Source organism: Myodes glareolus, chromosome X (assembly GCF_982192425.1).
Source record: "Myodes glareolus chromosome X, mMyoGla1.1, whole genome shotgun sequence".
In the NCBI taxonomy this organism is placed as follows: domain Eukaryota; kingdom Metazoa; phylum Chordata; class Mammalia; order Rodentia; family Cricetidae; genus Myodes; species Myodes glareolus.
The window spans coordinates 55,814,385-55,840,314 of NC_142053.1; the positions used below are offsets into that span (position 1 = coordinate 55,814,385).

Below are 25,930 nucleotides of genomic sequence, written 5' to 3' on the forward strand. Positions count from 1 at the left end.
ATTAGCAATGCAAGTCATAATGCCTCTCCTATACTGTGTATCTATCGGTTTGAGGCACACAAAATGAGGCATAAGGATAAAACACTTGGTCAGAAGAAGTTTGCTATGTCATTCACAAAAGAAGTATTTTAGGGGTTGACAAGTGACTTTCAATATCATTTGCAAAATAACCTACAAGTGAGTGCAAGTTCATGTGGTGCAGCTGGACTAGAGAAAGGCCGGGGAAGCCCAGTGTGCAATGTTCTGCTTGACATCTCACTTGCATGGTTTCTCCAAATTTAAGATCTGATCACAGTGAAGCAGTGTTAATTAGAAAAACTCTTTCCAGTTTTTTTTTTTTGGATTTTAAGCTAAGTTTTGAATGATGAATGTTCACAACACATTTACACATTGCTCCTAGTGCCATTTCCTTATCAAGTGAAGTATTTGTCTACCATCTGCTGTAGTATAGCACTATGCAGGGTGCACTGGGGATGCAAGGAAGGTGCAAAGCTCTAGCTGAGCCTCTTTACCCAGGAACTTGAGGTCTTCTTAGGAGGTTTACTCACTCTCCATTTCTGAGCAAGTATGGGCAGGTACAATACAAATATTGGTATACTGTCATGTTCTCTTTAAGCTTCCTGCAAATAGACTTTGGGCAGAGGCCTTCCTTTGTCACCTCTAAAGCCTCCTAGTCAGTATCAGGCCGTCTCCTTGGTTCCACAATGAGGACAGGGGAAAAGAGCAAACAGTTAAGAGTATTAAAAATATTGCACCTTTAAAAGGAGCTAGATTAAAAAAAATATTCAACAGGGGCTACTATTGTTTATTCCATGGCATAAAAGACCTACAGTAAGAACAGAAAGGAAGAATCTCATCCATGAAGAAAGCCCAACTGGGAACTGTCTCGACTTCCCTGGTCATTTTCCGTGGGATGTTTGCAAACTCCCTATTTAATAATTTTTTTTCTGCTTGTTCTCAAAGGCTACTCTAGTGGTCTTTGCTAAATTTCAGAAACTGCTGATTTGATGGTTTTCCATTCATCTGCTGTTTATGTCTGCCTTTCATTTGATATTTATGTTTTTACTTTTATTTGCTATATACTTAATAAACTCACTCATTTAAAACCCAAAGTATAGCTATTGGAATTTGTTTTTGTTTTCACAGCAAGTGATGTTCGGCTGAACTTTCCAGCTTCCATTTGAAATCTTGTTGGCTGTTTTTATTTTGTACATTCTGGTCTGTCCTTAGATGCCTAAATCTTCTTGGAAGGTTTAAATAGTCATATGGGGAGGCCTCTTACCTTTCAGTACCATTTATGAATGGGAATTCTATCAAAAACTGGGGTTAGAAATTAGATAACATACCTAAGCTATGTCTCTGATCCTAGGCTTTAGCATTAATTAGTTAATTAAGGTACACTGGTAGTAGTGTTTACTAGGCAGCTGACTGAGAATTCAGAGGAGAGCTATTTATTCAGATTCCTTATCACCAGCAGCCTGCTAAGAAGTGTGCTCCAAGTTCATAGGAAATGTTAAGGAAAGGTGAATATGAAAAGTTCCATAAGATGGCTTGGCTTCTTAAAAATTTACTTCTTGATGCTGCAAAATCTGCCACCAATATAGAGAGGAGGACCTTTTGAGATGTTCAATATTTATAGAACTGCTTTCAGGCTGGCGCTATTTCACTTACTTTCAACTATTTCTTGACTTCCTGGTTGTTGACTTTCACTTTTCCTCTCATTTCTGTCTTCTAAGTCTATGACTTGTATATAAAATTGTCTGTTTGACATATTCTCTGGAGGACTGCATAGCTTTTTCCAAAGTTAAATGGCCAAGATTAAATGATCAAGCCCTTGTTGCTCTAGTCCAACCTGCACTTCTCCTAGTGTTTCTCATCTAAGACATTACTTCCATCTATTTATCTTCTCAAACAGTCTTTGTGTGATTTCTATTTGAATTATTACTTCATCAGCACTTTTTTATTTTTCTACACTGTGCTACTTAGCATGTCTGTCACATAGTAAGACTTATCAGATATCTATTGAATAGTCTGTTCTACTAATTAATCCCAATTCTAGCCTTATGTGTCTAGTTTTATGTGGCTTTGGACGGGAAGGTGTTTTGGTTCTTATTTCTAGTATTATCTTTCCCTCCCTTGTGAGTACTCGAGTAACCTGGTCCTGGTACTATTAGATTACTGTAAGGATTTAGAGGAAGGGGATAGGATGAGAGAATATAGGAGATTCGTGGAAAAATAAGATTTTTTTTTAAATAGGAGAGGTAGAAACAAAGGAGTGAGATTTCTGCTAGAAGAAATGAGCGAGGGCAACTGTCGAGCTAGGAAAGCACTGAGTACTTCGAGAACATGGTCAATGGACATGTCTGAGAAGGGGTGGAATTGAAGCCACAGCTGGAAAAGTAGGTTACTGGCAGTTTGTGGGGAGAAAAAGTTCCTTAAATTCATCTGGGAATTATGGCCGTACTTGGTAAAAGCATGCAATACGAACTCTGCACTAAAACTGTTAAACCGTAAATGAGAGCTGCATAGACAGAGTATGAAATTAAAATCTGTTCCATTAGGTTATGACCAATTTCCCTGTGAGATGAGTGTGGCTTAATTTTAGAGAATTTCATAGAAACATGTTACTTTTGACACTGTTAATATTTCTTGTTAGAATTCTTCACATGTTCACCATGCCCTTAAATGTACTGTGAAATTTTATAAGTGCAATTACTCTCTTTGTCATATTACCAACACACATGTGTGGGAGTCACCCACTCTGTGGCCATTACACTTTGACCCTAGATATGAAGGACGAATTCAACCCCCAGGGTGGGAGAAATTAGGTGGTGAAGGGGAGGGACTCTGATTTTTCCTTGGGTCTTCTCATTTAAGGAGCCTCCTCTGGTTTCAGCATCAGGGAATAATTAGTGTGTGTTAAAGAATATTGTGAATTATTGTTCATTTCAGGGAGAACAATTGCAGAACACTCAGTGGATCCATGTTCCAAGTTCATTACTTTAAAGCATTTGTTAGTTGCTCCCTTCTGTAAATTGAGGGCCACCCAGCAAGTTTCTGCTTTTCGTAGTGATTATTTCACTAGATGCATTTCTCTCTCTCTCTCTCTCTCTCTCTCTGGATGTGCTTTCCCTTTGGGTGGATTACACTGAATTGGCAATGATCCTGTAGATACTGAGCCAACACATATTTTCCACGAATCCAGAAGAGGAATGTCATTTTAATTACAGCCGGATTCAGGAAAACTAGAAACTCATGTCCTAGAATATGGAAGCTCATCGTGTGGGGGAAAGTAAACAGACATTTTCTCGAGCTAAGATCTATGGGATTCTGCACTGAAAGAAGCAGGCTTGAGTTTAACATTAGAGTTATATTACAACTAGAACTACTGAACAAGCTGGGGCTTCCGAATCAGTCAATGTCTTTTGTGCTCCTGGAAGGTTTTCCCTTTTCATTTAATTTTTATTCACATGTATCTATTGTACAATGTGATAGATTTCAAAATGATATTTTCATTCAAGTGTATTATGTAATTTAGCCATATTCATTCTTCATCAACTTATCCTGTCCCTTCTTAACTCTTCTCCAAAAGTGTCTCATCTACTTTCATGTCACATATACAGTGATTTTATATAGATAGTACAAAAGCTAGGCTGTAGATATAAGAGAAAATATGCAATACTGGTCTTTCTGTGTCTGGCTTATTTTGGATAAGAAGATGCTCAGGGTCTGGGTGCAAAAATATATTATATTAAGGATTCCTCCTAAATGAGAACATTTTACTTTCTTTTCCCAGAAAATAAAAAAAATGAGTAGCCATGTGAGATTTTGGATATGTTAATTTGCTTCACTGTAGTAACTTTTAAATTGTCTGAATATATCCCATAACATGATGTGTATCTTAAATTCTCAATTTAGTATGATCTTCAAAATTACTCCTCCTTGTAAATTAGCTTTACTATCCTTGTTTTTTGTGTTCCAAAAGTGAAGATGAGAAAAAAAAGTCTACTTCTTAGGGTTGTTTCAGGGTTGAGTGAGATTGCAAAATACACAAACACATTGTGTGTTACATAATGTTGCATTTAAAATGTATTATTATCATTATGTATGAGTGTGTGGTTATATGTGTGTGTGTGTGTGCGTGTGTGAGTGTGTGTGTGTGTGTGTGTGTGTGTGTGAGAGAGAGAGAGAGAGAGAGAGAGAGAGAGAGAGAACCTGTGTGGAGGTCAGAGAACATTTTTACAAACTGTTGTCTTCCTCATTGTATATACTGTACAACAGTATACAATCAATATTGTATACTGATTCCAGGGATTAAACTCAGGTCACAAGGTTCCAGACTTGTGTGCTATGTATCTTTACCTGCATAAGCCACCTCACTGGTCAATAAATGCTGCTTTTAAAATGTTTGCATCAATGAGAAGATTTGAGAAACTATAAGACAAGTGACAATGTATTCCCTATGCAGTTGTACTTCACATACATGCAAGAATCATAAGGCAGAGAGTTCATTTGTTCTTTGATTCCTAGAATAAGAAGTCAAGTCAAGTAAATGAAAATCAGTATTTGGTATGGGTAAAATTAAACATTCTTTGAGTTTAATGACTTCCTGTATCCCAACGGGTGGGGATTATATTGGGTTTAGGATAAAATTCAACAATGACATAAAAGTTAGGAGGGGCTTCTTTTGATTTTTTCTGCAAGAAACTGTGTGTGTGTGTGTTCACACAGCTCATGTGCAAGTACACATGTACATGCATGCCTCCTATGTGTCTGGAAACAGCTATGTTGACACCTTGGCCTAAATAATGAAGCCATAAATCATTAGTTTTGACTGTGGAAAACAAATAAGTTCAGTAACTAGGCAAAGACTTGTGCAGAAAATGAGATTAGAGATAGATTTTAAAACATGAACAGAATCAGATAGCAAGACTGTATCAATTGCAAATACAGAGATTGGAAAGAGATCTTTGAAATTAATTTCCCTTCCTACCCAATGCATAAATTTTATTACATATTACATCCATGACAATTTGCCATCCCATGATCACAAATACTAGTGAAGCTATGACAGTGGGAAAGAAATATTATATGCTTCTGGCATAGATGTAAATTAATCCTATCACTTTGAAATAAGCATGAACTTTTCTTGAAAATCTAAATATAATTTCCAGCCTCAATATGAGAGATTTTCCTTGGAAACCTAAATATAGAATCCAGCCGCAATATTAGAGATTTTGCCTTGTTTTGCAACCTGTTTTGTTGTGTTTTGTTGTCGTCTCTAGGAGATCTGGTCTTTTCCGAAGGGAAGTGGAGGGTGAGTGGATGGAGAGAGTGTTTTGGAAAAGAATATTTGTTTAACTAAGAAAAGATTGTTACACTTGTGTGTATTGCAGAATAATTGTTTAGCTATATAAAGATGTGTTAGTTTTGTTTATGCTGCATTTATTTAATTAGGTAAAGATGTGTTGCTGTTTTGTCTTGCCTTCCTAAGGTACCTGATTGGTCTTATAAAAAGCTGAATGGCCAATAGATAAATAGAGGGATAAACAGGGCTGGTGGGCAGAGAGTATAAATAGTAGGAGGAATTTAGGCTCAAGAAAGGAAAGAGTGAAGGAGAAAGAGGGGGAAATACCTGGGGACAGTTAGCCAGGCAGCTGCCAGCCAGATGCGGAGGAAGCAGGAAAGTAGGACATACAGAATGAAGGAAAGGTAAAAAGCACCAAGGCAAAACATAGAAGATGAAGAGAATCAGGTTACATTGACTTGTAAGAGCTAGTGGGACAAGTATAAGATTCGTAACTAATAGTAAGTCTCCATGTCATGATTTGGGGAATTGTGATCTGAGAAATCCCGATACAGGAGAGGATCAGAGGGGGCTGGGAGGAGTTCAGGGAGATCTATTGTATTAGAGAAAAATCTATTTTCAATAAAAATATAGTAGTTAAGAAATGAATCATTTTATTATTCAACATTTCCACTTCTGGGTATACAGTCAAGGGAAGATAAGTCAGTATGCTACAGAAATACTTGTTGTTGGTATTATTTACCATACTCTTCACAGTAGCCCAAACACGGTCAGTTTATGTGCCAATCAACTGATGAATTAATAAAAAAAGTGGTACCTATACACAAGAATGTTTTTCTGTGTCTTGTATGTTACTTAGAATGAGGTTTTGTAGGTTCATTCATTTTGGGATGAATACTAGGGTTTCTCTCTCTTTTTAAGCCTAGATAATCTGTTTCTATATTCCATACTTTTTAGCATTCATTAATTGTTGGACAGTTTGGTTGTTTGAATTTCTTAAGGCTACAGATGTGGTTTTGATAGACTTTTTTCATTATATACATATATTCATTTCATTTTATACATACAAATATATTCAACAGTATAATTGCTGGGCTATATAATAAATCGATTTTTAAGTTTTTAGGGCATTGATACTGTTTTCCATAATGTCTGAACTGATTTACAGTCCTAGCAGAAGTATATAATGATTTCCTTTTCTGTCAGTATTTGTTATCTTTTCTTTTTAATAATAGTCATTCTTACTGAAGTTCGATAATAGCTCATTGTGATTTTGACTTGCATTTCCTTCATGATTAGCAATACTGAACCCTTTGTTCCTGTCTATTTCTGTGTCTTCTTTGGAGGAATAGCTATTTAGGTATCTGGCTGGCTTTTGAATTGGGCTACTTTTCTACTCTTGAGTTGTATGTATTCTCCATATACTTTGAAACTAAAAATCTTTTAAGTTATAGGGACTGTAAGCAGTTTTCTGATCCATAAATTATGCCATTTTGGTCAATTTTTCATTTGTTATGCAGAATCTTTGTCTGAGGCAGTCCCATTTCTTTCTTTTTGTTTTGTTGCCTGTACGTGTGGCAATGGTCAGGACCAGTGTCAAGGATCTTGTTATCTTCCTTTGTTTTCTTCTAGACATTATATGCTCTTCTATTTTATATTGGCATATTTTATCCATTTCGAGTTCACCTTGGTGTAAGGTTTGTATCCATTTCCATTCTTTGACACGTAGCATTCAGTGTTCTGAGGAGTGCTTATTGAAGAGAGGATTCTTTCCTCATTGTGCCTTTTTGGTGCTCCAATTGAACTTTACCAGACTCTATATATTTAGATGTAGTTAGCATAGTAGTATTTTCCACACAGGTTTGCCTTATTTCAGACTCATGCTTATTCACTACAATGCTTTCCAGGTGTGCAATTCTTCTTAGTTATCCTGTGACTGGAAATTCTCTGTTAACTGAAGATTATTTTTTAAAATGAAGTTAACTTTTAAAGGTTCAGCCCTCATACCTTAGGCTTCAGAGAATAACACAAGAGGCTTGAAACAAATGACAATATGCGAATGAAGAAGGGTCTATGGGTCTATTATGTTACATTTTATTAAAATCTACCCTTAAATAATACTTACTGTACTGAAAAAAATCTGCATCTCCTTCATTTTTGATAATTTTAATTTCAAAACAACGCAACCACCCTCCAGTACTAACACTCAAACCTGCTATTCTGTGAGGGTGGGGGTTTTCCCCTCATTAAGACACTAAGGACAGGATAGAAGAAAACCAATAGACAGAGAGCCAGGCGGGTCAGGGTCAGTCAAGGCTTCTGGGGAAGGCATGGGAAAATGATACAGAGGGCTCCAGCTTCCAGAAAGATCTCTAATCTACTTCTTCCATGTGTTGTGTATCCTTGTTACCCTCAAGTGAAAGAATCTCATCAGGAATAGCAGCGCTGGGCTCCTCTGCTGGCACCTCACCTTCCTCAGTGCCTAGACCTAGTTTGATCATGTAATAGATACCATGACAATGGGCCTTGAGATCCTCAAGGGAGAAGGAAGAGGAGAGAAGAGGAGTTGCAAACAGCATCACCTCGAGGTCCTCGACGGCTTTTTTATTTTCGTCCTCCTTGGTGTTCTGCTGCAGGGTCTCCATAATGGGGTGATTGGGGTTGGTGTTTAAGAACAGCATGTGGCCTATTGTAGAGTTATTTCAAAATTCCTGCACCTTCATGATCCATTCCATGTTGGATGTGCAGCCCTTGGTGCTTCTCACAGTACAACTGGCTGTAGACATGACTACTGGAGATTGTCACCTTCTCAACCTTCTTATCCAAGATCTCCTTCATGAGCTTACAGAGATTCTCAAACTTTGCCTTGCTCTCTTCCATTTCTTTTCTTCTCCTCCTCATTCTCTGTTAGCTCCTTTAGTCACTGAGACAGGTTGTTTTCATTAAATTCTTTAAGCTTCAGTACTTAGTCCTAATTAATAGGCTCAGTCATATACACTACCGCAAAGCTCCACTTCTGCACATGCTCCACAAAGGCAGTTTGTCACCTGTTTTTTGCTCTTACCAATGATGTAGTGGATGGATTCAGTGTCTCCTTAGCGTGAGACACATACTTTGACATGGAAGTCATCTCATCTCCAGACTGAGAAGTGTGATGGCGCAGCAGCTCAGAGAGGCATCACAGGCTAGTAGAATCTTCTTGGATTCCAAGCTTCAGATTCTAGTTCTCTTTGTCTTCTGCCACATAAGAGACAAACTCAAGGTATTTCTTCAAAATGTTTTTTTTTCTTAGATAACTTTCAAACTTTCAAGATTTTGTTTTTCTCAGGGAGATTCTCGGGGGGAGGTACTATAGTCAATCAAGCCACAGATATAGTTGAGGTATTCAGATATCAGCTCATCACAGCTGCCCATAATGAACACAAGATGAACGTAAGAGTTTGATGTTGTTTTCCTTGTTCTCAAAGAGGTTAAAGGGAGGCTGCTGCGGGATGAAGATCAATGTTTTAAATTCTGACAAATCTTCTACAGAGAGGTATTTGACTGCCAAGTAGTCTTCCCACTTATTGGTGAGGCTCTTATAGAATTCATTATATTCATTCCGAATGAAATTATCAGGGTTTCTGGTCCAAATGCACTTGATTTTATCCAGTTCTTTCTGATCAAGGTACTACTCCTTAATACTCTCGGTTTTCTTTTTCTCTTTTTTTTTTGCATTTCCTCCTTCCTCATTCATTCCCATTTTTCAATATTAGGTTCTCCTCATTCTTATCTTTTTCTCCTCTTTCTCATGTTCCTCTTCATCTGCCTCATCAGTAGTGGTCTCCTCTCCTTCCTTTTCCAAATATAGAATGATGGGATAGCTTATGACCTGTGAGTGCTTATTCACTTCTTTGACCTTCATATTGTTCTGACTGGTATTATTTGAGGTAAAGAAAAATTTTTATACCTTGGCCAATAGGTTCGCTGTAGAGTGCATATGTAGGGAAGGATCCACTAGAAAAGACTCCATGAATACAACTCATGTTTTTGTTTTGTAATCACAACCACTTCTGTACCACCAGATAGGCAGACACGAATCCAGCCCCAATCATGGACATGTCTGCACTAGTCTGGAGATTCTCCACAAACATTTTTGGGCCAGGCTTGGCAATGGCTCCCAAGGTATTTATGAGGTCAGCCTTGGTCATGCCAATGCCAGTGTCTACCAAACCCAACTTGTGTTCCTGATGCCTGGGGATATTGTCAGTTTCTAGATCTTTACCACTGCTCAACTTGAAAGGGTCTGTCAGGCTATCATAGTGAATCTTGATCAAGGTATTGGTAGCATTAGGGATCAGCTACTGGAGGAAAATTTTCTTGTTCGAGGAAGTCTAGATGATGAGGAACATGAGCTTAGAGGTTTCTGACTGAAGGAATGATTTCTCCTAGAAAGACAAAGAAAATCTTTACCTTCTCTCCTTCATGGGGCACTTTCTCAGGCATACTGAAGGAAAGGCACTAAAGAAGTACAGAACAGGGTAGGCCAGGACTATGTCTGACTCATATGTAGCAGTTGGCTGGTGAGGTGGTGAGGTGGTGAGGTGGTGAGGAATGACTCCTGGCTGCACTGTTATGAACCTAACACTAAGTTTTTATGAGATTTTTGGCTTGTCCTCGTTTTGCTATTTATCATGGCTGAAAGTACTTCTGGGTTGGATTATCAGCTAGTGTAACTAGTATTGTCTTCTCCTCCACTGTCACCTCCAGCACCAGCAGATACAATTCTCTTAAAATTTTAAGTCACTTGATTGATGTATCGTTCTTCTTGGGAACACCCGGGAAAGGACAGGCCTTCCCTGTGCTATAGGGATTGCCTGACTGTCTGCCTAGCCCATATGAAATCAACAAAATTACACAGTTCCAGTTTAATTTCATAAAGTTGTAAAAATGTAATTAGCAGCTTGTTTTGAGGATATATGTTATTAAGATAATCAGTGTTGTTGCTTTGTTGTCATTCAACCTAACTAAAGACATATCTTTCCCCCAATGGATTTACCTTTCTTTCTGTGTAATGCTGTTGCTGCTGCCTGACATCACCCTTTAAAGGGGGTACGGTGGGAAGAACTCAGTCTTCAGAATGTGCTGGCCCCTGGAAGTTTGACTGTGCTCCAGTGAGCATAATGGGCAACACAAACTGGACTTGGTGCATTTTTTTCTTTTTCTTTTTGTTTTAGGGGAGAAAGCTCTAGAGAGTGGAGTGGATCTGGGAGGGCAGGGAAGTGAGTGTGATCAGGGTACATTATGAGAAACTCCCAAATAATCAATAAAAATATTATGGTGTGAAAAATTGTTCCCTTACTGGATGGACTGTTGGCAAGAAACGTTTTGTGTCTTCGAGCTTAACTGCTGTATATTTTTCTTTAATTTTGATGATGAATCTAGATGAATAGTTGCCAATAAATAGGGGAACAATATAGGAAGCCTGGAACTTGCATGTTCTTCTACTTAGCTGCCACATAAGAGAGGAAATTATCCCTCATATGATCTTAATATAATACTAGGTCTTTGAAAAATAATTGATTATTCACACTTATAGATTATTTACCATGTTCCTTATAATTCATTAAGTACTTTATGTGCTACTCACCTTGCTTAATTTTTCTAACAGATTCTCTTGGTCTTTTCATTGTTTCTATTTTATAGCTAATGAAAGGGAGGTTGGAACACAGGAAAATTAAGCAATATTCTCAAGTGAAAATGACCACAAAGCCAAAGAGCTGGGGGAGGGGTGGTTCTAACCAGCATGATGACACAACTTTCCTCTTTGTTCTCAACCTGTATGCTATATACCTTATTGGAACAAGTGGGCGGTGACTCAGCTTTTGGGTGAAGATTAGGAATTTACAGGTGCAGCTGGAAGTAAAAGACACTTAATCCTGTCAGATTTTCTCAAAACATATTTTTTTCTGGCAGATGTCTGTTTTCTTTCATTTTACATTAATAAACCTGTTCTAAATGTGTGTTTACTTGGTAAACAGTTAATGATAATGCTTTCCACCTGTAGTCCTCAGAAAAGGATTAAAAGTTAAAGTGCAATTACAATTAATGTGCATGAAAGTGAAAATTGTCAAATTAACCTAGAATATTACAGTGTAGAATGTAATGCGGCAACAGTGTCAGCATAAAAATAAGAGTGAATAATTTGGCACCATCTCTCCACACCGAGGAGCCTACAGCCTCACAGCTACTTTGTTCCTCATCTCTCTCTGGATAGTGTCTTTAGTGCAGTAAGAAAACAGCAGCTTGAAATGGACTTAGATCTTAGCATTTCCCTCTCCTTTTTTTTCTGTCTAACACTTACCAAATTCATCACAAAATAACAAGTTTCCTCATCACATTTTAATAATATTCATATTTTGTTGGCTGTCTGCACCTCCTCATCTCTCTCCTCCCTTCTCCATCCCTGCTGTGCCCTTCTGCTTTCAGTATTTCCCTTTACACTTGCATATATCATGTGTTCAATTGCCCTTACACCTACCCTTACGGACTCTTTCTTTCCCTGTCATTTATTTTTACTATTGTTGTTCTTACTATCAACTACCTTTTTGCATTTAAAATGTAACTTTACTCATGTTTAAAAATTGAATTGTTAAAAAAAGCAAAGGGTGATGTGTTAGTATTAATTATGAACTTGATGAGTTCCCATTAGATCAGCCCCACCGTCACAGTGGGTGGGCACACCCCTCACAGTTGGTCCTGACTTCCTTGCTCATGTTCTCCCTCCTTCTGCTCCTCACATGGACCTTGGGAGCTCAGTCCAGTGTTCCAATGTGGGTCTCTGTCTCTATCTCCATCCATCGCCAGATGAAGGTTCTATGGTGATATGTAAGATATTCATCAGTGTGGCTACAGGATAGGGCCAGTTCAGGCACCCTCTCCTCAGCTGCTCAAGGAACAAGCTGGGGACATCTCCTTGGACACCTGGGAACACCTCTAGAGTCCAGTCTCTTGCCAGCCTTAAAATGGCTCCCTTAATTAAGATATATACTTCTCTGCTCCCATATCCACTCTTTCTCCAACCCAACTGTCCCATTCCCCCAAACTCTCCCCATCCTCCCCTTCTCACTTCTTTCTCCCCATGTCCCCTTACCCCCACCCCACTCCCACCCCCAAGCTCTCAATTTTTGCCTGGCAATCTTGTATACTTCCAATATACAAGAGGATAACTACATGCTCTTCTTTGGGTTCACCTTCCTATTTAGCTTCTCTAGGATCAATGTCCTTTGGACTGGGACTGATGGAGCATGTGATCAAACTGGACTCTCTGAACATGGCTGACAAGGAGGGCTTACTGAGAAGCCAAGGACAATGGCACTGGGTTTTGATTCTATTGCATGTACTGGCTTTGTGGAAGCCTAGTCTGTTTGGATGCTCACCTTCCTAGACCTGGATGGAGGTGGGAGGATCTTAGACTTCCCACAGGGCAGGGAACCCTGACTGCTCCTTGGACTGAAGAGGGAGGGGAAGGGGGGGCAAAATGGGAGGAGGGGAGGAGGTGAAAATTTTTAATAATAATAAATAAATAAATAAATAAGATGACAATGAAAAAAATATGAACTTGACACTGATTACAGTAGTTTGACAGGAGCGTCTCAATTGAAAAGTTATCTAGAACATATTGGCCTGTGGTCATGTCTGTGGGAGATTATGTTGTTTATTAATAGATGCATGAAGAGCCAACCTGCTGTGGGCAGTATCATCCTTAGGTGATCCTAGGCTCACTAAGAAAGCAAGCTAAACCTGGACCTGTGAGTGAACTGGAAAGTAGTGTCCCTCTATGACTTGTACTTCAAGATTCTTCTTGAGTTCCTGCCCTGAAGTCCTGTAAAAGGAGACTGCTCTTATGTTTTCTGGCTACCCAGACACAGAAACTGTATTAATTACAGCACTGTTTGGCCAATAACTCAAGTGTATTCCTAGCTAGCTCTTATATCTTAAATTAGCTATTTCTATGAATCTATATCACCATGAGGCTGTGCATCACTGGTAAGGTTTTAGCGTCCTTTCCTTCAGCAGCTACATGGCATCTCCCTGACTCTGCCTACTCTCTATCTCTCTACCTCCATTCAGATTTCTTGCCTAGCTTTACTATGCTAAGCCATTGGCCCAAAAAGATTTATTCATCAACCAATAAAAGTAACACATGTACAGAAGGACATCCTATATCAAAGCCCCTCAATGATGGACTATGACATGAAAGTGTAAGCCAAACTACTTTCCTAAGTTGTTTTTGTCGTGGTCTTATCACACCAACAGAAATTAGAACAGAGGAAAAGTCAAAACTTATTCCCTCCTTACCTACTCTAGTTAGGATTCACTGTTAAGGTTCCTATGCATCACTTTAGAAGCTTTCTATGCTTATATATTATTTATGCACAAACATATACTAATACCTTGATTTTAAAGTGTTCAAACTGTCATAGTCTTTATCCATCTGATAAGAAAATGATATCTTATTGTTTTTGTATTTATTCATTTTGTGTTTAAGTATAAGTGAGTTTGAGTATGATGTGTATGTTTACTGGTAATTTGAATTTCTTATTCTATCTTCTACTCATTTGCTGTTTACTTGATTTTCTCACTGAATTTTAATAGCTCTTGAAATATGAAATAATTTTTCTTTTAAATGTAAAACAAATATTCTTTACTCTTTTATTTGTCTTCTGCATTTTAGTAATAATTATTTGCCATATAAAGTGTTTAAATTTTTATGTAGCCAAGTTTATCAAAGATTTATCTATTGATTCTGAGATTTTGTTTGTTTGTTTTGCAAGGCAGAGTTTCTATATAGCTTTGGAGCCTGTAGATCAGTCTGACCTTGAACTCACAGAAATTCACCGGCCTCTGCCTCCTGAATGCTGGAATTAAAGGCACGCACCACCACCCCCTGGCCAGATTCAGAGTTTTATATTCCCATTTAACAGCCTCTTTTACTCCAGTGTAACTTTTAAAATTTTGCTCATGATTAATCTCTATTTTAGTCTTTTTTATTTTTTTAATTTAGTTTTTTTAAAAAACTTTTTTTTTCATTTTACATACCAATCCCAGTTCTCACTCCCTCCCCTCCTCCAGTTGCCTTTACCTTCTACCCCACCTCATTTAATCTCCCTCAAAAAGGGTAAGGCATATTGTTTTGAGGAAGGACCAAGGCTGTCCCTACTGTATTTAGGCTGAGTAAGGTATCCCTCCAAAGAGAATTGGTTCCAGAAAGCCAGTACGAGCAGGAGGGATAAATCCTGGTACCACTGCCAGTGGCCCCATAGTCTGCCCCAGGCATACAACTGTTACCCACATTCAGAGGGCCTACTTTGCTCCTATGCTGGCTGGTTCCTTCCCTGTCCGGACAGAGTTGGTGAGCTCCCATTAGCTTAGGTAGACTGTTTCAATGGGTATCCCCATCATGGTCTTGACCTCTTTGCTCATATTCTCACTCCTCCCATTCTTGAACTGGACTTTTGGAGCTCAGACCAGTACTCTGCTGTGGCTCTATACACCACTCTCCATCAGTTGCTGTTTAAAGCTTCTATGGTGACATTTATGATAGTAATCAATGTGACTACAGGGCAAGACCAGTTCTAACACCCTTTCTACCATTGCTTAGGGTCTTAGCTAGGGTCATCCTTGTGGATTTCTGGGAATTTGTCTAGTGCCAGGTTTTTTGTTGGCCCCATAATGGCTCCCTCAATCAAGATATCTCTTTCCCTGCCCTCCATCTCTGTCCTTCCCCTATCTCAACCATCTCATTCCCTTAAATTCTCTTTCCCCCTTCCCTCTTCACCTTCTCCTTCCCTCCTGCCTTCCCTTCTCCCTCACCCCTATGCTCCCAATTTTGTCAGGAGATTTTGTCAATTTCTCCTTCCCAGGGGGATCTATATGTGTTTCTCTTAGAATTATTCTTGCTACTTAGCTTATCTGGGGTCATGGACTGTATGGTCATCATCCTTTGCTTTGCAGCTAGTATCCACATATGAGTGAGTACATACCATATTCATGTTTCTGTGTCTGTCTTACCTTACTCAAGATGGCTTTTTCTAGTTCCACCAATTTGCATGCAAATTTCAAGATGTCATTGTTTTTTACCACTGAGTAGTACTCCATTGTGTAAATGTAGCACATTTTCTTTATTCATTTTAGGATTGAGAGGCGTCAAGGTTGTTTCTAGGTTCTGGCTATTACAAATAATACTACTATGAATATAGTTGAACAAATGCCCTTGTATGATTGAGCATTCTTTGGGTATATGCCCAAGAGTGGTATTGCTGTGTCCTGAGGTAGGATGTTTCCCAATTTTCTGAGAAAATGCCATATTGATTTCCAAAGTGGTTGTCCAAGTTTATATTCACACCAGCAATGGAGGAATGTTACCCATACTATGCATCCTCCTTAGCATAAGCTATCATTGGTGTTTTTGATCTTAGACATTCTGACTGGTGTAATATGGTATGCAGAGTCTTTTGATTTGCGTTTTCCAGATGGTTAAGGATGTTGAAGATTTCCGTGTCTTTCAGCTATTTGAGATTCTTCTGTTGAGAATTCTATGTTTAGATAGGTACCCCATTTTTAATTGGATTATTTGGTATTTTGATGTCTAATTTCTTGAGTTCGTTATCAGTCCTCTGTCTGATGTGGGATTGATGACCTTTTCCCATTCGGTAGGCTGCTGTTTTGTCTTATTGACTGTGTCCTTTGCTTTACAGAAGCTTCTCAGTTTCAGGGGGTCCAGTTTCTTTATTGTAGCTCTCAGTGTCTGTGATACTGGTGTTATATTTAGGAAATAGTCCCCTGTGCCCATGAATTGAAGGCTACTTCCCATTTTCTCTTCTATCAGGTTCAGTGTGGTTGGATTTATATTGAGGTCTTTAATCCATTTGGACTTAAGTTTTGTGCATGGGGATAGATATGGCTCTATTTTCATTCTTCTACATATTGACATCAGGTTATGCCAGCACCATTTGTTGATGCTTTCTTTTTTCCATTGTATAATTTTAACTTCTTTACCAAAAATCAGGGGTTCATAGTGTCTGGATTAATATCCAGGTTTTCGATTTGTTTCCATTGGTCAACCTGTTTGCCTTTATGCTAATACCAGACTAATACCATTACTGTAGTTTCATAATAGAGCTTGATGTCAGAGATGGTGATACCTCTGAAAGTTCCTTTAGTGTACAGGATTGTTTTGGCTGTCCTGGGTTTTTATTTCTTTTTCCATATGAAGTTGATTATTGCTCTTTTGAGGTTTGTGAATAATTGTGTAGCGATTTTGATGGAGATATCATCAAATCTATAGATTGCTTTTGGTAAGATTGCCATTTTTGTTATGTTGATCCTACCTATCCAAGGGCATGGGAGATCTTTCAACTTTCTGGTATCTTCTTCAGTTTCCTTCTTCAACCACTTAAAGTTCTTGTCAAACAGATCTTCATTTCTTTGGTTAGTGTTACCCTAAGATATTTTATACTATTGGTGGCTAATGTAAAGGGTAATATTTCTCTGGTTTCTTTCTCAGTTTCTTTATCATTTGTATGTAGGAGGTCTACTGATTTTTTGAATTGATATTGTATCTTTGTAAATTGGTCTGTAATTCTCTTTCTTGCTTATGTCTTTGTGTGGTTTCCGTATCAGGGTAACTGTAGCCTCATAAAAAGAGTTTGGCAATTTTCCCTCTGTTTACTTTATGTGGAACAATTTGAGGAGTATTAGTTGTTAGTTCTTCTTTGAAGTTCTGGTAGAATTCTGCACGGAAACCATCTGACTCTGGGCTTTTTTTTGTTTGTTTGTTTGGGAGGCTTTTGATGACTATTTCTATTTCACTGCAGGTTATAGGTCTATTTAAATTGTTCACCTGGTTGTGATTTAATTTTGTTATGTGGTGCCTATCCAGAAAATTATTCACTTCTTTTACATTTCCAATTTTCTGCAGTACAAGTTTTTGTAGTATTACCTCATGACTCTCTGGATTTCCTCATTGTCGTTATGTCCCCTTTTCATTTCTGATTTTGTTAATTTGAATGCTCTCTCTACCTTTTGAATAGTTTGGATAAGGGTTTGCCTATCTTGTTAATTTTTAAAAGAACCAGTTCTTAGTTTCATTGTTTCTTTGTATTGTTTTCTTTGTTTATATTTTATTGATTTCAGCCCTTGGTTTGTTTTTTTATTGCCTCTTTTTCAGGGTCCAAGTCTTGAACTGTTTGCTTCACCTGTTTGTTTTTTCTTGGGTTTCTTAAAGAGATTTATTGATTTCTTCCAATTTTTTGTCTTTTCCTCCATTTCTTTAAGGAAAAATTTCATTTCTTCTTTAATGGTCTCCAACATTCTCATAAAGTTAAATTTAAAATTGTTTTCTTCTAGGTTAGGATGTTCAAATCTTCCTATTGTATGACCACTGGGTTCTGATGTTACCATGTTGTGTTTTAGGATTTTAAATGAATTCTTGCATTGGTACCTACCCATCTCCTCCTTCAACTGGTGCTGTCAGTGTCTTTGCCTCTTTGTCCAATCCTTGAAGTTGCTATCTGTGTCTTTTGGAACTGTTCTTGGTCTGTTCTTTCCTGTTGCTGTCTGTGTCTTGGGGAGTCGCTGAGGACTCTCTTGTTCTGTCCAGCTCTCTTGGTCCACTCTCTTGGTCTGCTCTGTGCAGCAGCAGCCTGTGTTTCAGAATTTTTTTTCCTGGTCCTCTTTGTGCAGTTACAGCCTGTGCTTCAGAGTTCCTCTGAGGTCACTGGGGGGCTATATTGGAGGGTTTGGGGGTGGAGTTGGGTTCATATCTTACAGGGCCCCATTCAGGGTGTTTTGGAACAGTCTACCTGCAGGAAGCTTGCCTGATGGCTGGCTAGAGAAGCTGAGGCAGGTGGGGGAGGAGCCTTGGGTTTTGCCCTGGTACTGAGGGCCTAGAGAGTGGGATTCCCTGCTGTGTAGGTCATCACTCACTTCTTGGTTCTCTCTATGTAGTCACTGTCTGTGCTTCAGAGTTCCTCTGAGGCTGTGGGGGATAGGAGTGTTTGGTTACAGAGTGCAACTTATAGTTTAGAGGGTCTGATTGATGGAGTGGGGGTGTTGTAGCAACCTATCTGTAGAAAGTTTGCCTGTTGGCTGGCTACAGTAGCTGATGCAGGTGGGGGAGGGGCCCCGGGGTTTTGCCCTGCTACTGAGGGCCTAAAGATTGAGATGCCCTGCTATGTGAGTGATCACTCCCTTCTTGGTCCTCTTGGTGCAGTCACAGTCTGTACTTCAGCTGTATTTTAGTCTTTCTCCAAGGTCGCAGGGGATCTAGTCCTTCTTTTAAAACACATTTTAAGTTTTTATTTAAAAAGAAATACTGAATGACTTAATATGAACCAGATGCACCGAGTGTTCACTAGAAAGGCTGTATATGTGTTAAGTAAATTATAAGAAACAATCTACTAAATATATAATGTGGCTCTTAAAGCTCAAAAGATATTTATAGATTTGAGAAACAAGGAGAGAACTGAAAGTTGGAACACATATTACATAATTTAGATGCTCTAGATATAGGTAGAATCTGTGGTGTCTGGTAACTATTTACTCCATAAAGCGTGTTCATTGATGGGTTCTATTCTCTTTGGGCAGCTCTTTACTGAATGAGTGGGGTCATAGCAAATGTCTGACGAAGGCATGTTCTGAAGTTGTGTATGGTAATGGTGCTAAGGTGTCTACTCTAGATCCAAAGGGCAGTGATGTTAATGAAACCCCAATTCTCTCAGTCCTGCTGGTGTATGGCACCTATCTCTAGTGACATTATACTTTTGTCTCACCATTGACGAGACCTAAGTTTGGAATTCTCTTCCATGATTACTACTTACTTTGTTGTAGCCCCTGGAGCCCATCCATAAATCTTCTTGTAATCTGAAAGCAAAGAATATCCCATCTTAAGAATTTAAATTATATGATATATTTTGAGTAAATATACATAATTTTTCTCTACATATAATAAAAGAAGAAGAGGTGTCCATGTATCTTTCTAAAGGATATTGAATTATGCAGTTGGTTAAAGAGGCTTCATTAGTAATTTGAGATTGTTGCATGGAATTTCTGGGGTAAGCACAGTTTTATCATTGTTTTTATGTTAAAAATTTCCAATTTTTACATAAGCACTTCATATATTAGAATGTGTTTGTCCAATTTTAATGATACTTAAAAAGTGTTTGTGTTAAGTTGATACACCTAAATATTATGATGATTAAATCTAGAACAGCTTGTTAGTATATAGAAATTTTAGGCCAGCCTGGGTTATTTAGCAAGATCCCCTCCTCAAGCTAAAACAGCAAAATATAATTTGACAGAACACAGTGTGTTATTTTGAATAAGAAATGTTCCCCATGTATTTGAATACTTGGTCCAGGGAGGTGGTACTGTTCAGCAGGAAGTAGGGCCTTGCTGGAGGAGGTATGTCTTGGGGGGCTGGCTTCGACAGTTTAGAGTCTTATCTAACTTCCACCTGAGTTGTCTGCTTGTTGGATCTTGATGGATGTGTGTTAACTTTCTCGTCTGGTCATCTGCTGCCATGCTTCCTCTGCCATCAAAGACTATTGCTCTCAAACTATAAATCCAAATAAATTCTTTCTTCTTTAAGTTACCTTTATCATGGTATTTATCATAGTGAATTTTGAGAAAATTTACAAGGCATACTTATTCTACCTAATACTACACACATCCACATCCATATACCCACACAACCAGTTTACAATGGAATTACATTCCCATAATAGGCACCATAAATGGAAGATATCACAAACATTCATTTTGACGGAAAAAACTATCAGATAAACAGAAAAGTCTTTTCCAATATCATACAATTAATTAGCAGTAAAACTACCATCCAAACTTGATGCCATCTAACACATAATCCATGCTCTTAATCTACTATGAGATGCTGCCCTTCTCACCTTTATTTAAGATGTGTCTGTGTCAGGCACTATGCATTTGTGAAAAAGGTTAGTCACATAGATGGAATTTCTCCTGATCAAACTTGATGTAGACTGTTAGAACCTGAAGTGCTGTCATGTAAGTCCAGTTGTCCACTGCAGTGGAAAAAAAAATCATGTCAATAGAGGAAATTTCTCAACAAAAGCAGGAGAGATACTAAAAAGAGGAGAATTTTAATGTCTGTTCAGGAGATTTTAAATCTTAATTCTGACAAGGCTACCTCTTTTCCAACTTCTTATAAGGAATGGTATTTACTGAAATCCTCTTTGAAAATACAAACAGAGAAGTAACATATTAATGTTGAGTACATCAGAAAGGTTATCAACTTAGTATAGCATCAGAATACTCAATAACTGTAGTATTTAGAAGGGAGAATTAACAAGCAGCATAAAATTAGTCACAAACTGGCTTTATATGTAAGGTTATGAACGAGTGATGTTTAAGCCAGCTTTTAATTACTCAGGAATAACCATCCAGACTTTGACTTGCCAGACCACACCTCCCTTCTGCTGTGTGCCTTCTGGGTATTTTTCTGGTACTTTGATAGCTGCTTGATGTATGGTAAAGCGTTGGTAGGAGAGAAGATTATAATGATTGGCTCAATACAGGTCTTGTTGCCATCTGTGGATGTATTCTTTCCCCATTAGTTTGGCTAGTGAAGAAAGGGCCATTTGGTGCTTTGCCGAGAAGACACATGCTATAAGGGTAATTTAAGGATTCTCTTTGCCAATAATCTTCTTCACAGCATAGAACTGGGGATTTTTACTGGGCTTTCAGATCTAGTACAATTTTCTATATTCTCAAGTTGTGTTGACTTTGAGCAACATAATTATTTGATGTTAACAAACAAGGAAACTGCTCTTTCCCAGAGGAATCTGGGATATCCATTTCTAACATAGTTGAAGCTGTTCAGAGTCCAGTTGTTTGGGACCCAACTTTGAAATGATTCTAAGTGGCTGCTGGTTAGTCAAGCACCCTTTTCTGGCTGATATTGTGATGAAGTCTACTGACATGCTTCTTTTCTGAATCCACTGAGATTACTAGGAAAGTGGGTACTGCATCATCAGTTAGGATGGTTCTTTTTTTCAGAAAGATTTCTTTTGGAAATATTATGAGAGAGGGTGAGATTATGAATCCCTAATTGTGGATGGATTCATTGAATCTTTTGGTTTCTTGCATGGTGGTTTGGAAGGGCTCAGCATCCAAATGTAGCAGTTAAGTTGTACCCAAACATATGGTTTATGACCATTCATCAGGGGCTGTTAGTATTTTGCTATAGGTTCCCTTACCTACAGTGAGTGAGTTGTTTGCTATGGTTCCTAGGGTAGGATGAGAAACAAGTGTTTTCTTCTCTTGAGATCATCGAACCTTCAACGAAAAGTTTTGCCTGCTGCACACCCTTTGTAATATAATATGCAGTTGAACTGTTTACATACTTTTTATTCAGTGCTGTGACAGTTGTCTTTCTTAATCAGTGGTTTTACATAATTAAAACATTAGAAACCTAAAATTAGAGACAAATTCAGACATCCTTGACTTCTCCTTGGAAAACATCTGGCTATCCTTAAACAATCACCTGAAGTCTTCCCAAGTCAGGCAGAAATCATCAACTTGGACTTTCTTTTGTCTGCAGACAGAATATCAAAATCTCTTTCTGGTGAGCAATGTCTGGGATTAAATTAATTACCCAACAAAGAAACCTTGCGCTGTGGGAGTTCCTTCTGCTCCTTCAGCCAATCGCTGCTGAGTTACCAGCCCATTGGGGCGTGGTCTCTCTCTCTTTAAAAAAAGCAGCGGCTGTCCTCCACTCTCTCTTTGGCTTCCGGCTCCGTTTCCGGCTCCTGGACTCCTTTCCTGTTCACGCAGAGGGGCTGTTGTCTGGGACGGTAATCTGTAAGTTTTTTCCCCTTTGAATAAATAACCATTCTATTAATCATAATTCCAAACTGGTGTGGGATTGTCTGTGACTTACGCCTTCAACCTTGTCTCCAAAAAAAACCAAAAAAAAAAAAAAACCAACAAAAAATTAACTGCCCAAATACTTTTCTTCCTGACTATAAGGGTCAGACATGCTGGCTTGCCTGAAGATAGGAGCAGTTCATGTCTTCTATCATAGGGTAGCTACTAGTAGCTGCCATTTCTGTATACTAAATCTTAATCCTACCTTCTCTTTATACACTCTGACAATGACTAAGCAGTCATTGAATGCCATGCACTGTGTTGCTATGTGGAGAGTGTCACCTTATAGCTTCTGGTGATCCTTTTCTTTGTTATGTAGTAGAAAGAAGCAAAGAATTAGGTTAGAATCACTTGAAGAAAGCTTACTACTCACTTAATATTCAGATGCGATCTACTATATTAAAAGATAATAATTAATAAAATGTCATTATTTTTCTAATAGTGTTTCCATACTGAAGTGTTTGTAAAATATTATAACTGCACTCAATGTAGTCAATCAATGTTTGACTTAAAATAGATTTAAATGTAGAATTTGTATTAATTTTTTGAGAATTCCATACCTACATTCAATGTGCTTTGATCATATTCACTCCTCCACTCCTCTGCCCAACTCCTCCCAGATCTACCTTTCACCCTCCCAACGACCCTCCTAACTTCATGTTTCTGAATGATTTTAACAATGCACTCAGTCTAATATTCTCATCCAATAAGAACAATTGCCCATAATCTCCTGGTGCAGGTTCACCTACTGGGGCATGATCTTGACCTACCAGAAACCACACTTTTAAGGCAAACTAACTCTCCTTCTCCTAGTATCCATTAATGACAACAACTCTTCAGCTAAGAGTGGGGGCTCATGGACCTCTCACTAATCCATGCTTGAATGTTGACTGACTTGATCTTGTGTGAGTCTTTGATAGAGAACCATGGGTGCTGTGAGTTCTTGATTACAGAGTCCTATCATTTCTAGAAGATACATTTGTGCCTAAACTCTTCCTGACCTCCAGCTCTTACAATACTTTCATCCCCTCTCATGATGGCCTCTGAGCTTTAAGGAGAGAGACAACGTGGTATAGATGTACCATTTAATGGTGAGCATGGAGTAGTATATTTTAAAAATAAATGTGTGTATTCATAAGCATGTGCTCACACACCCAAACAAAAACTATGAAAGATCATTTGGGGGCTGCTTCTAAGAGTAAACTGGCCAATTTTTTCCAAAAAAAAGATATTTAAAATTTAAACAATATTGCCTATTTTTAGGACAGTGCTATTCTAACTTATACACTATTATATGCTAGTGCCATTTCTTGTTTGGGAAACCCAACTTGCTTAGGAAAGTTCCAATAAGAAAAATATAGCCTGCGATGAAAGCCCCTGACTCCCCAGAGACCAGGCCAACATCCTGAACCCCAGTTAAGACCCCCCTCACCCTTTGTGTGGCTGTCCAATATAACCCCAATTTCCTCTCCTCTTCTTACCACCATATCCCAGCCCACACCTCTATAGAAGCCTCCTCTTCCACCAGAGGCCGGGCCAGCATCCTGAATCCCAGGTAAGACTGCTTCCCAACATGCCCACACTTGCACAGCACAGCTCCAACTGCTCTTCCTCTCCTCATCACCATATCCTGGACCACACCTCCCATGGAAGCCACTCCCATTGTCCTACCCACGTCTTCCAAACATAACCCCAACCTCTTGCCCTCTCCTTGTCACTATGCCCAGACCCACACCTCTGACAGAAGCCTCATCTTATACCAGAAGCCAGAGCAGTTTCTTGGGGGTAATATTGACCCCCCCCCCAGCCTGCCCCTGCTAGCCCAGTATAATTCCAATTTCTCCTTTACTTCTCATCATTGTATCCTGTCCCATACTCCTGGCAGAAGCCTTCAACTCTATCAAAGACCAGACAAGAATCCTGATTCTCAGAAGACAGAACAGCATCCTGAACCTTAGAGATCAGGCTTATTTGCTGAAAACCAAGCAGAAAGCTTCTATCCCAGCAGAATCCAGGCCAGTATCTGATCCCCAGAGAAACCCAGGCAAGATTAGAGGACACACACATACATAGCCAAAACTCCAGCCCCAAACTTGGACAGCAAATCGCTGCTGGACCAGAGGCCATCTAGGCCATCAAAAGTATATCCTCCAATGTGGGTAGAGACCCTCTACTTAATCACAGGCTGTAGGATCCAGAAGACCAGAGAGGAATCAGAAACTAAAAAATACAATATCCATTCAACAAACGCAAGTCCAGAAATTGGCACCTAGACCTATATAACTCCAAATCCATATGCCAAAATAAGTATAAGAACCCACATAACAGTAGGCAGAGCAATGTGTCATCACCAGAGCCCAACCATCCCACTACAGCAAGCCCTAAATATTCCAACGGAGTTGAAACACAAGAATACCATCTTAAAATCAACTTTATGATGATGATAGAAATCCTTAAAGAAGAAATAGATGAATCAATAAAGAAATCAAGGAAAAGACAGTTAAAAATTTAGAGGAAATCAATAAATATCATAAAGAATGTCAAGAAAAATTAGTCGATGGAAATGAATAGAACAGTTCAAGACCTAAAAATGGAAACAGAAACAATAAAGAAAACACAAACCAAGGGAATTCTGGAAATGGAAAATCTAGGTAACCCAACAGGAATCAAAAGATGAGAAAGCACACTACACACTCATCCCAGAAATGCAGAAATGGTTCAACATATGAAAATCTGTCAATATAACCTACCATATAAACAAACTGAAAGAAAAAACCCATATGATCATCTCAATAAACACTGAAAAGGCATTTGACAAAATCCGACACATCTTCATGCTAAAATTCTTGGACAGATCAGGAATACAAGGAACATATATAAACATAATAAAGCATTATACAGCAAGCCTATAGCCAACATCAAATTAAATGGAGAGAAACTCAAAGCAATTCTACTAAAATCAGGAAAAAGACAAGGGTGTCTACTCTCTCCATATCTTTTCAATATAGTACTCAAAAGTTCTAGCTGGAACAACAGACAACTAAAGGAAATCAAGAGTATACAAGCAATAAAGAAGTTAAAGTATCATTCTTCACAGATGATATGATAGTATATATAAACGACTCCAAAAATTCTACCAGTGAACTACAGCTTATAAACAACTTTAGTGAAATGGCTAGATATAAGTTTAACTAACAAAACAAAACAAGTAGCCCTACTATATACATACAATAAATGGACTGAGAAAGAAGTCATGGAAACAATACCCTTCACATTAGCTAAAAATAACATTAAATATCTTGTGTGTTTGTATGTGGGGGGGGGGAGGTTAACTCTAACCAAACTAGTGAAAGGCCTGTTTTTTTTATAAGAAATTAAAAAAATTGAAGAAAGATATTGGAGAAGATATCAGAGGATGGAAAGGTCTCTCATGCTCATGAATTGGTTGGATTAACAGTAAAAATGATCATTTTACCAAAAATAATCTATAGATTCAGTGCAATCCCCATTAGAATCCCAATACAATTCTTTATAGACATTGAAAGAACAATATTCAACTTCATATGGAAAGATAAAAAAAAACAGGATAGCTAAAGCAGTCCTGTACAATAAAAGAACTCCTGGAAGTGTCAACACCTCTGATTTCAAGCTTTACTACATAGCTATGGAAATAAAAAC

General features: G+C 38.4%; 1 pseudogene; it reads right to left on the reverse strand.

Annotated features, from left to right (window-relative positions):
• Positions 1–7,680: 7,680 nt before the first annotated feature.
• On the reverse strand, positions 7,681–23,915 carry LOC125389264 (heat shock protein HSP 90-beta pseudogene; annotated as a pseudogene).
• Between the last annotated feature and the right edge of the window lie 2,015 nt (positions 23,916–25,930).